The 12,319-nt window shown below is 34.8% G+C and overlaps 1 protein-coding gene across 5 annotated transcripts in view; it reads right to left on the bottom strand.

Moving 5' to 3' along the window:
* LOC133846136 (DEP domain-containing protein DDB_G0279099) overlaps nucleotides 1–12,319 on the bottom strand; it is a 151,906-nt gene that overhangs the window by 16,372 nt on the left and 123,215 nt on the right. The window contains exon 1 of one of the 5 annotated variants that reach the window (XM_062280909.1): nucleotides 321–507. The exons of the other annotated variants lie outside the window; for them this stretch is intronic. The gene's annotated coding sequence lies outside the window, so the exon portion shown is untranslated. Of the gene's footprint in view, nucleotides 1–320; nucleotides 508–12,319 lie in introns of those variants that run through there. 5 annotated transcript variants of the gene reach the window in all.

Raw genomic sequence — 12,319 nt, 5'->3', positions numbered from 1 at the left:
CCGAAAATACAACAAATAGAAAAAAAAAAATCAAACAATAATCACAATAATAATAATGTTTGCTAATTGTTAATTGCAATTAGTTTAACACCGATTTCAATATTTGCTTTATTACATTACTCGTACACTAATTAAGCAGTTAGCATGATGATGATGATGAAATTTGCAAACGTGAATGAACTTGCCAGCGAACGTTAACGTGAATGAATGTGCTAAGCAACTCGCAAATGGCAAATGGCAAACAAATAACAAAAGCACTGTTACAGTTACAGTGAGTTCACTCAGTTTATAGACGACGACATGCAAAAAAGAACACTAACTTCACGGTCAGACTGCAGGCGAACGACGCGTTCACACACGCAGACACTTCTCAGGGTGTGTGTGTGTGAATGTGGGGGAGAGCGAACGAACGCGAACGTGGGGGGAGAGTCAAAGTCAAGTTTACAGTTAAGACTTGTGTGCGCGCCGCTTACACGTTGTGGCCGCAACGAGCGCCGAAAGATAACTGAATGTGCTGCCGGTAAGCACGATACGTCTGCGCAGGCGAATACGACTCGAACTTGCTTGACGACCAGCTGAGCGCGACTGCGGAGAGCGCGCTGCCAACTGCGACTGCAGCAGCGACTGCGACTGCGACGCTCGGCGCTTGCAATTCTTTTGGCTTTGGCTTTTAATTGTCTTGGCGTCGCGTTGCGTTGCGTTGCGTTGCGTCGCCTTATTGATCATTATCTCTCAGCTGCTCAACTTCATTATGAGCAGCATGTGGCGATCGCGCTCTCTGACTCCCAACTCCATGTGTCAGAGTGTATGCGTGTGTGTTTGAGTTTGTGATCGCATTACAACAAGCTGATGACAAATTCATGATAAGCGCTGGAAAAATCTCTCACTGAGTATTAAATTATTTAATTTACCTAATGAAAATGCCGATTGATATCGATTGAACTTTGTACTCTGCAGCGTAGCAGTAAACAATTTTCTCAATTTGCGGCATTACAAAGTGTGAATAGGAATTTCTCGGGTAACATTTCTTCAAATGTGTCACAAACAATAATATTTGCATGTCATTTTATTTGCCTTTGTTTATTATTTAAATGAATTTACGACCATAATGTATAATATATATATGTACATATATTGGAACTTATTACTAAGCGTTGTAACACCCAATGCTCAATTGCTTTGTTTGCTTTCATTGGAATTTTACAGCAATTATCGTAAATAACACTATAAATACAAATATGACATATATTTTCAGTGATCGCGGTTTCTTTAGTTCTCGCATTCAACCTTGAAACAGTTCGTCTTGGGTTCGTTTCACATCACTGAGAGATAACCCCATAAACTTTTGCCCAAAACAATTGGCAATTCTTGCGGTCATGAAATTCTAGATATTGTTTAAATTGGTGATCGAAAACCGAAATAAAACGCAAAAACCACAAAATGTGCGATGTACTCGCCACTTAAGGGGAGAAGAAGTGAGGGGGTAAAGAAGTGAGGTGGCATCTCAATGGTGTTTCGGCCACGCTCCACGCTTTGGGCTTAGTAATTTTTAATTTGATGATTAATCGATAAGAGACAGCCCCATCGGCTGACTCCATCGGGCCATTGTACCAAGAGAGAGAGAGAGAAGAGATCGAAACGAAACGGATCGGAGATTGCATGTGATTAGAATTTGTAATAAGCCAAGCACCCAAAAGCTCAATCCGAGTCTTTCATTCGTTTTATTCTCAGCACGCTCTCTGGGGGTATTTGCCAGATAAAGATCTACCCGTGATTGGCCCCGATCAACTGCTGCTGCCTGTGGATGCTTTGTTTTTTTCTCTGTTATTTTGGTTAAAATTCCCAAAAACCAAAAAAGAAATAAAAAAAAAACAACACCCGCAACATGAAAATGATGGAAAAACCGAAAGTGCATTAAGATGAGTACACAATATTTTTGTTGTTGTTGTTGGGATTTTTTTTTAGCTTTCACTTCCCATTTCCATTGTCTAGAATTTGTTATAAAGTGATTTGTATAAACATTGCATAATCTTGTCGAGATTCACGACCTTTAGGCAATTATCATACAACTTTCTTTGCTTCTGCGCAACTTTCACACACAGAACACAAATAAAAAACACTTTCCCAAAAACAGAATTTTTGGGGAATGGGGGAATGGAAATAATGTAGGCAAATGGAAGTTCCACTTTAGTTTGTCATTTATCAAAGCAGAGGTTCTCTCCATCCCCCCCAAACGTCTCTCTGCTCATCGTGATGAGTTATGTTTTTCATTTGATTTTCTGATTGACAGATGCGACCCCAAAGCGTTTGTAATGGATACCAAATGTCTGCTGCCTGCTGCCCCCATAAGTTTTGGCTTAGTTTCGGATATGGTTTCGGTTTCGGTTTTGTGTATAATCGTGATAGATATGTAAATATGTTTTGGCAAATGCAAAACAGCTGCACATTAAAATGTGCCAGCAAAGTGCGAATCGTTTTCATTAAAAGTCACAGACCTTGGGCCACTTGAGAGGCAACAGACTCTGTACCCATTACTATCCCATAAACTATCCCATTCCCGACGCGATCGCACTTCGAACATCATCATGAACATATAATATATTTGTAGATCCCATTCCATTCCATTCAATTTCATTTCAGACAATCAACAGCAAAATCTCTTGGTTCCTCGCGCTCATGTCGTGCGTCACTTGGCAAAACAAATCAATCAAAGGCAGCTGCAGGAGGGCTTGCAAATTGCACATAGCGTATAAAACACGCCCCACACGATGATACCGATGATGTTTCACTTCGCCTCTCTTCCCAGTCTTCCTCTCCTCTTCGATAGCGGACAAATTGCGACAGAAGCTGCGGCGCCAGCATCGACGCCAAAATGCAAATTGCGGCAAAACTTTAAAGGCAAATTATTTGACATGTGACATTATGCGAGAATTTCCTCCCTTGGGGTCCGTGAAACTAGCAATACCAATAGGTCCCATTTGCATTTTACATTAGCGGCAGGCTGTTTACATTATCACACTGTGTTTGCCAGGAATCTAAAATATGCTCTCTCTATACTTTTTTCTTGTTATACGTCGCTTGGCATTTGATTAATCCTCGTAGTTTTAGGTATGAAATTTAATTCGTTTCATAAAAATGAATATTTTTGTAAAAAGCTTTTTACCCATACATATACATACATATAATATTAAAATGTGTACCTTGGATTGTTTTTATTGAGTTTCATTAATTATAAGTAGAAGAGACCTAACTAAACCTTACTTTGTATTATGAAACGTACAAATATTTTGCATGTGAAGTATTGCAAAAATTAATACACATTTTTATAAGGTTCTATAAATGGAATTCTCTAATATTCACATATTTATATTCTCTCTTTTATTTAATATTGAAATAGTAAACTCTGAATTATTAAAATTGTTTTCATTCTAATGATATCCTAAAGAGCTTTCATTCGTAGCTCTTCAATCTTTCCCTTACTTGTCTATAAATTCTCTATGATAAAGTAATTTTCTTTTTTGCTTGGCAATGTATTTCTATAAACATATTAACTAATCATTAATAAAATTCATAAATATATGATGAACTATTTCTTGTTCTGCAATAAAACATTCTTTTATTCATATTAATAAAAAAAAATAGGTAGCTATGTAATGAATTAACTGTTTCTATTTGTGTTTGGTTATATGTAGATATTCTTTAAATCGCCAGCATAATTTTTTCTTTTCTTTGGTTTTATTAAGAGAAAAGTAAATCAACAAGTTGTCATAGATAGTGCATATTAAATTCGGATTGCTGTCGCTTGAATTTTGGTCATGCACCTCGCCAATTGGCGGCAGGCAATCAAAGGCTGTCAATTGATAAGCGCAATTGTTATTGAGCTGGTGCCTTGATTTCACAGGACAGTCAAATGACAAAGTTCAATGTGTCGATGTATCTAAATTTGCATGTGTATCTGTGTGTGTGTGTGTGTGTTGGAGTGGAGTGGAGTGGAGTGTGTTGCATGCCACGGCGAGAGCAAAGTTATGATAGCTCCAAAATGGAGCTCACAATGCTCACATTAACCCCACAATGGAGCATGTTGCACTTGACAGTTGCATTTGTTGTGGTCGCCGAGGGAATTTATGGTTTTGATATTTGAATAAAACAGCCAAAAGCAGCCATAAAAGGCTGCCAGCTTTGGCCTAAACTAGCCAAACTAAATGGCCAATCACTTGACCGCGCACTGTCGGCTCATTAAAAGACTTTTTTCTGTTTTTCTGTTACGTTTTTTTTTCTTCTGTTGTTGGCCAAATTATGAGCCGACCGCACAACTCTATTTTTTTTGTATTTCGTTTGGTTTAGGCCACCTTTTGCTTGGCTTGTTAGCGTAATTTGTTTCTCTCTTCTGGCGGTTCTTTTTGGCGCTTTTAGCGTGTTTATTAATTACAATTTGATTCAACACGTTTTGGCTTTTTAATCCGCCAAATCAGCCAACCAAAAAGGAGGCGTTACAATTTTGGTTTTTCATGAGGTTCTTTTTTTTTGGTGGCCAAGGAAAAGACAATCGAATGGAATTCTTTTATAAGTACACACGATAATCACATAACTTGTAGTTATGTGTAGAGGGCGAAAGCTCAAACATAAACATAAATAAAAATGTGTTAAACCCATTAAAACTGTCAATTTGTGTTCGCAAGAATGAATTGAATAAATTTCAAATAGTTAATGCGAATTATACGCGGGGCGTACCGTAAACTCTACATAAAACAAACATAAAAAAAATATCAAAATAATAATAAATATAAATAGCCAAGGAGTGAGTGAGGGAGAGAGCGAAAGAGACGGTCGATGGTTAGACAAGCTAACGATCATAAATTTCAATCAGCTGGCCAACTAAAAAACCATTAAAAAATATATTTTATAAAATGCATAAAAATTCAATTTCTGGCCCAGCGAGCACTCACTATATTTCTGGCCTAAAGCAAACGCGGCCCAAAACAACAATTGGCTAGTACAAATAATGCACAATAAACATAAATTAGCAATGCCATTTTCTTGTGTTTTAATGCCCTGGGATCGATGATTGAGTCAGTGGGGTAGTCGCGTCTAAAGACTTCAAATGTATTGGTATTCTTTATGCACTACAAAATATTATTTATAAAGATTCTTAATAGCAAATAGTTTAAATTTGGTTAATCTATTAAGTTCACAAGAAGATATTTTGAATGAAGATCACTGAGAATTTAGTTAATCTTAAAGTTTATTAGTTGGTGTTTTTTAAGTTAAGATTTCGAATACGCATTAAGATTTAATGAAACTTAGAGTTTATGAATATATACATTTGTTTATCTGATTTAATGCACACTAGGAGTTTCATTAATCTTGAGGTTTATTTTACGATATATCTGATCGATTTTGAAAGGAATGAAGTAAATCTTCTGATTGTTAGAAGGTTTGGAATCATTTATTTAAATTAGTTTTGTAAGAAGCTCTTCCTTATCTTTTGTTTAAATAGTAATTCGCTTATTGATATTACATTTCAATAATTTCGTTAATCTGAAAGTTTATTTGAATATAAATCTGATTGATTTATTTTAAGTTAAAATCTTGTATAAACTTTAGGAATGAAGTAAAAAAATAGTGAAATCTTTTAAAAGGTATAGAATCTTATATTCAATATTTTCTTTAATAGATTTCCCTTTTTTTCATATTACTAATTTTCTAATTGAAATTTCAATTACTTTTTTTTTTTTTAATAATTTACTGGGTATCTTTATGTGCCCCTCTTTTCAACCCTGTTCGCAAACATATTCTTTAAATGAATTAAATTGGGCTCGTTATGGCCAAGTGACCTTTGTTAGCTGGTAAATAATACCTATAGCATAATACCCGAAGACTTTACATTACAAATTGGCAATTGGCAATTGGACATTCGTTTGACAGTCGCCGATTTGGCCAAGTTCACATGGCCAACACATTGTATCCGATTTCGATGTCGATTTCGCGAAATACAACTGATGTCGATATAGAGTCGATGTTGGAGTCGACTCCTAGTTCATGCATTAGAAAGTACAGCCAGATTTGAATTGGGGCGTGCCTGGGGACGACGACGTCGACGTCGATGGCGATGGCGACGATGGCGATGGCGAAGACACACCTTATAAGTAGAGTGGAGGGGCTCATAATGAGATTTGTTGCCATATCTAAAACAATTGTCAGTGTGCTGAAAGGGGCGTGAAAATTGCAGGGCCTTTAGATACCACAAAAATCTGAGACTGCGACTGTAACTTGGGGCACAAAACATTTGGGCTGGGTCTCGACAGTTCTCTCTGGGCCTCTTACTCGTACTTGAGACGCTTCTCCTCCTCCTCCTCCTCCTGCTCGTTCTCTTCTACCCTTTCGATTCTTAGTGCAGTTCTTCATGCAATCGGCAAGTGCCATTTGCTGCGATTTTCTTTGTTTTTAATTAGTTGACTGTTGTTTCATTACTTCCCCTGGTTTGATCTTTGTTGTAGTTAGTTTTAGTTTTGTTATTGTTGCAGCTGGGCGTGCGAACTTTTTTCTTTAATTAGCTGGCATGTTGTTCGACTTGAAGTTTGACATTTGCAGACAAATTTCATACGGATTTCAGATTTCGCAGCTATCTGCTGACGCAATTCATTGACGTTGCAATTAACTGTAATCTATAACATTATAACATTAGCCAGCAAGCTGACAAGCTTTAATTAATGGCTATATAAAATTTCTCACTATATTCTATAACTTGATTCATTTTTATGGAGTTGACATTCGAGTTTTACGCGCTTTGAAATATTACGTATCCGCTTTTATATATTTAATTTCACAATTTCCTTCTCTTTTTTTTGTTGTTGTGTTCACACCCAATTGAAATTGATTGTTTGGCCTTGTAATTAATAAATAGCTGGCAATTTATTTAAATCAAATATTGATGATTAACAATATGATAAACTGTTGTTTAATGCAGCGAAACATTCACATCAAACTGATGCACTCTTTTATTATTAATGCCAATGGAAGAGAGCACAATAATAATAAAACCAAATTGTCGCAAAACATTTTGTTTAATTCATTGGAAAAGAGGCGAAAAAAAAGAACCCCAAAAAAAAAGTATAATAATAATACACGCTGTGCTATTGTTTATCATTGTTATTAACTGTGGACAACAGCTGCGATATCTGATTAAACAATTAAAAGCGAATGTTTTATTAATAATTGAGTTGAGGTGGCTGCTTTTTTTTTTATTTTCGTCAGTTTTCCTCCCTCGTTTCCGTTTCTGTTCGTTCTTTGATTGTTTATTATAAACTGTTTCATTCTGCGCGCTTTCAATTATCTAAATTAAAAAATTCCTCGCACTTGTTTTGCTTGTTTATTTATTTAATGTATTGCATATTCGCTAATTGTGTGTGTGTGTGTGTGAGTGTGGCACATTTCACGCTTGCTGATTGCTTTTCAGCACTTTGTTGTTACCTTGCAAGGTCGCCGCCGTAGAGAAAACGTTCTCGCAGATACATTTCACAATCAGCTGCAGATGTTGAGATACAATATTTGCGACAAATTAACTTGTTAACATTACGTTGAAGTTTCGAACTCATTTTCTTTGGCATTTTATCTCGCCCCTTCAAGTGTTATCGAACTTTTACAAGTGTGTGTGCGGGTGTGTGTGTGTGTGGGAGTTGACCTTGAGGCATTTGTCATCCGACTGCTTGAAACCTTGACGCAGGTTAATGCCGATGTTAATTGGCAAAAAGCTGAACAGGTTTATATAGATCAGCGACAGCTGATAATCCTGCTCAAGTGCAGAAAATGAATGAATGACTGCTTGAATATTGTCAATAATAAATGAAATGAATGCTTGTTATTCGCTAATTGAAACGGTATCTTCTCTATCTCTATTTATACCATATTTAATCTCTGTGTATTCTCAGCAACTCGATGATTCATATACATATAACTTGCACAATTTTCAAATCGCATTCACTTTGCACATCGTGATTTCGAGTTGACATTTTGTCGAGAGTCTGTAAAATTTGCATTTAAATCAAAGCCGACAGCTGAGACACCTTTTGTACCTTTTATTTTGGCTTTGTTGGTGGCGCCAAAAAAACGTAGCTCATAAATTATATTTGTGCCTAATTTCCCCCTCTTTAAGAGGTAAGTTGCCCTTGCCAAAAAAATAAAATGTGAGTGCTACACACACTCACACACACACATACACACACACACACATAAATCAACGACGCGTCGTCAGGTATGGAAAAGTCGCCTGCCAGGCACTTAGTCAAAATAGAAAAGAAGAGAGAAAAAAATACGAATTTTTGGCGGCACCGCACAGAAAGTTAACATGGAAACTACATAATTCACTTAAATGTCAAGTTTGCCAGCTTGCTTCAGAGTGGGATGAAGGTGGCTAGTAAAAGGTAGTAACTTGGCTATAAGTAGCAAAACGAAATGCTGGTAGCTAGCAGCAGCGGCAGCTGCGCCAAAAACTGTTCACGTCACTCAACCGGCTCTTTGAAAATGTGGTAATAAAGATCCAGCCAAGCTGAAGAGATGAAAAACAGACAGTTGCAAGGTAGGGCAAGAGGGGGGGAGGAGGGGAGAAATTTCACTAAAGCGCTACAGTCACGATTTATCATCATTGCCGAGGAGCCATTTGACAAAAAGGGAAACATCTGCCCAGCTCAGAGACTGAGAAAGAGAGAGAGAGAGAGAGAGAGAAACTTTGTCGAAGGGGTTTTGGTTTAAGGTTCAAGTTCCAGTCAAGCGGCAAACATTTTGTGTTTTTTTGGTTACATAGTTTAGTTTTTTCGGCTTGTCTTTTTTTTTTTAGCGGCCCCCTCAAACGATTGACTCTTTGGGGGATCTCTGGGGGATCTGTTGTAGTGCCTGACACTTAACGTGTCATTCGAACATTTTATTAGACTTGACAATGAACTCTTGAACCGCAAACGGTGCCAAACACAAAACACAACATTAACAACGGAATTATACAAAAAAGAAAAATTGTATAAAAAGCTGAAAAAATCTAACAAAAAACATTAAAACAAAACTTTCTGCAACTTTCACATTAACAAATGTCAACAAGGATTTGCTTCGAAAAGTTCAAAGGAAAATCAGGCTGCAAAATGTAGAAATATGCAAATTTCTTTAAATTTTATTTTTTAAAATGCATGAAATGAATTAAATGCATCATTAAAAAATTTCTACATTCTTGTAAGTTCTTCATTTATTTAAGTTATTTTGTACTTAACAAATTTAAGAAAATACACTGCTAGTCTTAAGTTGATGTGCAAAAACATTTGGTATTTATTGATAATTTAAATATAATAATCGAATGATTTTTAAAACTTGACCAAATTGTGTTTTCAAACCTTTTTTTTAAACTACTCAATTAAAATGTGCGTTTTCTTGGTCAATAGAATAGACGCAGTTAAGCTTTTTAATTTTTGTATAAAAAAAGTAATTTTGCCAATTATTTTCTAATGAAGCTTTTGAATTTGATATATTATTTAAATAAATGCCAGTACAAAATTGTGAAATTTCTTTACTTATTGCAGCAAATTATTAAGAAATTTGTTTTATTTTATTTTAACTTTTCAACCCAAAATATTAATTCAATAATTTTCAATCAATGCCTATTAAAAAATATGAAATTTATTTTTTGTTAAGCTTGAATAAGGAAGTGTTATTTATTTATTTAAAGCCAATGAAAATATGGTTTGTTTATTCGTTAACTCCTTAACCATAATCAGATAAAGTTGTCATTAAATTTGTATTTTATTATAAATACTTTTGCTAAATAGTTTTTCTACTTTTGGCTTAGAATATTTAGCTAAATATATATAAAAGCACATGCCACATATAAAAACATTATAAAGAGTTCTCGTTAAGTTAAACGTTAGCAGACTTTCTCATTTCTATTTCCCATTTGGGGCTACCAATCAGTAGCTTTAGAATTTGACATATTAACATATATAAATAAATGCTAGTACAAAATTGTAAAATTTCTTTACTTATTGCAGTAAATTGTCAAGAAATTTACTTAGCAAATTATCAACAAATTTGTTTTATTTTATGTTAAAAAATTTAATTCAATAATTGCAATCAATGTCTATTACAAAATATGAAATTTAGCTTTTGTTTAGTCTTAAGAAGGAAGTGTTATTTTTTTATTTAAAGCCAATGAAAATATGGTTTGTTTATTCGTTAACTCGTTAACCATAATCAGATAAAGTTGTCACTAAATTTGTGTTAGATTATAAATATATAATATAATATTTGCTAAATTGTTTTTCTACTTTTGGCTTAGAATATTCAGCTAAAATATATAAATGCACATGCCACAAATAAAAACATTATAAAGAGTTCTCGTTAAGTTAAACGTTAGCAGACTTTCTCATTTCTATTTCCCATTTGGGGCTACCAATCAGTAGCCAACTTCTTTTGGTTAATCCAAAATGCAGTCACCCACGACACAACGAAATGATTTGGGTTCTCAGAGAGCTGAAGTGAAAAACGATCTGCTATTTCCCATTTATCAATGCCGCAAAATCGTAGTTTACATTTCTATTCGAATTGTCTTTTAAATGTTATTTTGATTTTATTTTGTTGCTTCTCCGAATTGGGGCCAAAAACGTAAACATTTCTCAATGCGCGCGCTGATCGCTTGGCCTTTAACCAATTCCAACAACAACAGCAACACAAACTTGGCTCAAATAAATCTTATCAAATTAAGCCGAGACTCTACAACAACAACAACAACAACAACAAGTTAAACGTGGGCGTGAGTTTAGAGGCGACTACAAGTGAGAAGTTCCAAGTGGGCGTTCCGCTTGTTTTTTTCCTTCTTTTTTTTTTGTAGGGCTTGTCGAGGTTTGTTGGTTTTTTGTGAATTCGGGTTTTTTTGGTTTTTTTTTTTGGGATTGGGATTTGGATTTTGGGCTAGGGGACTGTTGAGTAATTGTTAACGAGTTGACCAAGTTAAATGTGTACCATGCCAAAATTGGGCAAATTAATTAAGCCATTTTAAACAATTTTACTTTTGGCTTTTGCTTTTGCTTGTGCTTTTTCTTTGTATTGTATTTCTTTTTTTTTTGTTGAACAGTCCAGCGAGTTCAGCTTGAGTTTGCGTTTGCCTTTAAATTGCACTCAAATTAAATTGTTTAATTTAATTTGCTTGAAAATAGTTGCAATTGTTGTCGTTGTTTTTGTTGTTGTTGTAATTGACAGGCGCATTGCGTTTAAGTGAAAAGCGCTCAGCACGTTTTACTTTTTTTTCCATCCAATTCGCTGGCGTTAATTTCCAACTGTCCAGTTTTTTGCTTTTCTTCTGCTCAGTGCAATTGGTTAGAGTAGGGTATATTGAATTTGTAGCAAGGTTTGCTACAGTATTTGGTTGACTTATATACTTAATACTGAAAGTGCTGAAAATATTATCAAAGTACACATACTATATCCCTATCGATACTTAACTTTTGCTCTGCAGAATTGATGTAAACTAACATTAAAATGATAGTTGCGAATAAATACTCAAAGCAGAAGGACGTATTTTATTCACGCTTCCGCCAAGATCTTTATTGACGACATTTTAAATTTGGTTTATCCACAATGCAAAACGCACGACAAACACTATTTGAGTTCTTTCTTAGCTCAGTTTAGTTGAAGTTAAAAAGGATATGCTATTTCCCATTAGTCGAAACCAAAACAAATTAATAGAAAACACACATTCATATTTATAGTTATGTATAATATTATAATAAGTAAATTATAGGAATTTATTCTCAATAAAGAATTCAATATTGAGATAAAACGTCTTAACAGAACAACTAAGATTTTCAGTTTATTATGATGCAAAATCATATAAATATATAATTATTCCCATTATTCCCATTGCATTACCATTTCACTCCATCTTTGAAGACTACTTCGCTTAAAAAGTGTCTTTTATAGTTAATATTTGCGAAAACATTAATTAAGACTTTATACTAAGCTTTATATGCCGGAGCACACACGAAACAGATATCTAATTTTCTATATATACGAGGGTGGGCTGATAAATAGTCGGCCTAACAAAGAAAAAAATTTTAAAAAATCCGTAAGTATTTTATTCGATTAGTGTTTTCTATCAGCCGATTACTGTGAAAGTTTCATGCGGTTTTATCAACACTGGTAATTTTGGCGGGACTTTTAGCGCATTCACTTTTGCATTGTCGTCAACATGAATAAAATCGAATATCGTGCTGTCATAAGATTTCTGTTTTTAAAAGAGAAATTCAACGACGATATTAAAAATGAGTTAGACAAAGTTTATAAGGAT

The sequence above is a fragment of the Drosophila sulfurigaster genome, chromosome 3 (genome assembly GCF_023558435.1).
Source record: "Drosophila sulfurigaster albostrigata strain 15112-1811.04 chromosome 3, ASM2355843v2, whole genome shotgun sequence".
Lineage (NCBI taxonomy): Eukaryota > Metazoa > Arthropoda > Insecta > Diptera > Drosophilidae > Drosophila > Drosophila sulfurigaster.
The sequence above is the reverse complement of the archived record's forward strand: the minus strand, read 5'-3'. Positions and strand labels throughout refer to the sequence as shown.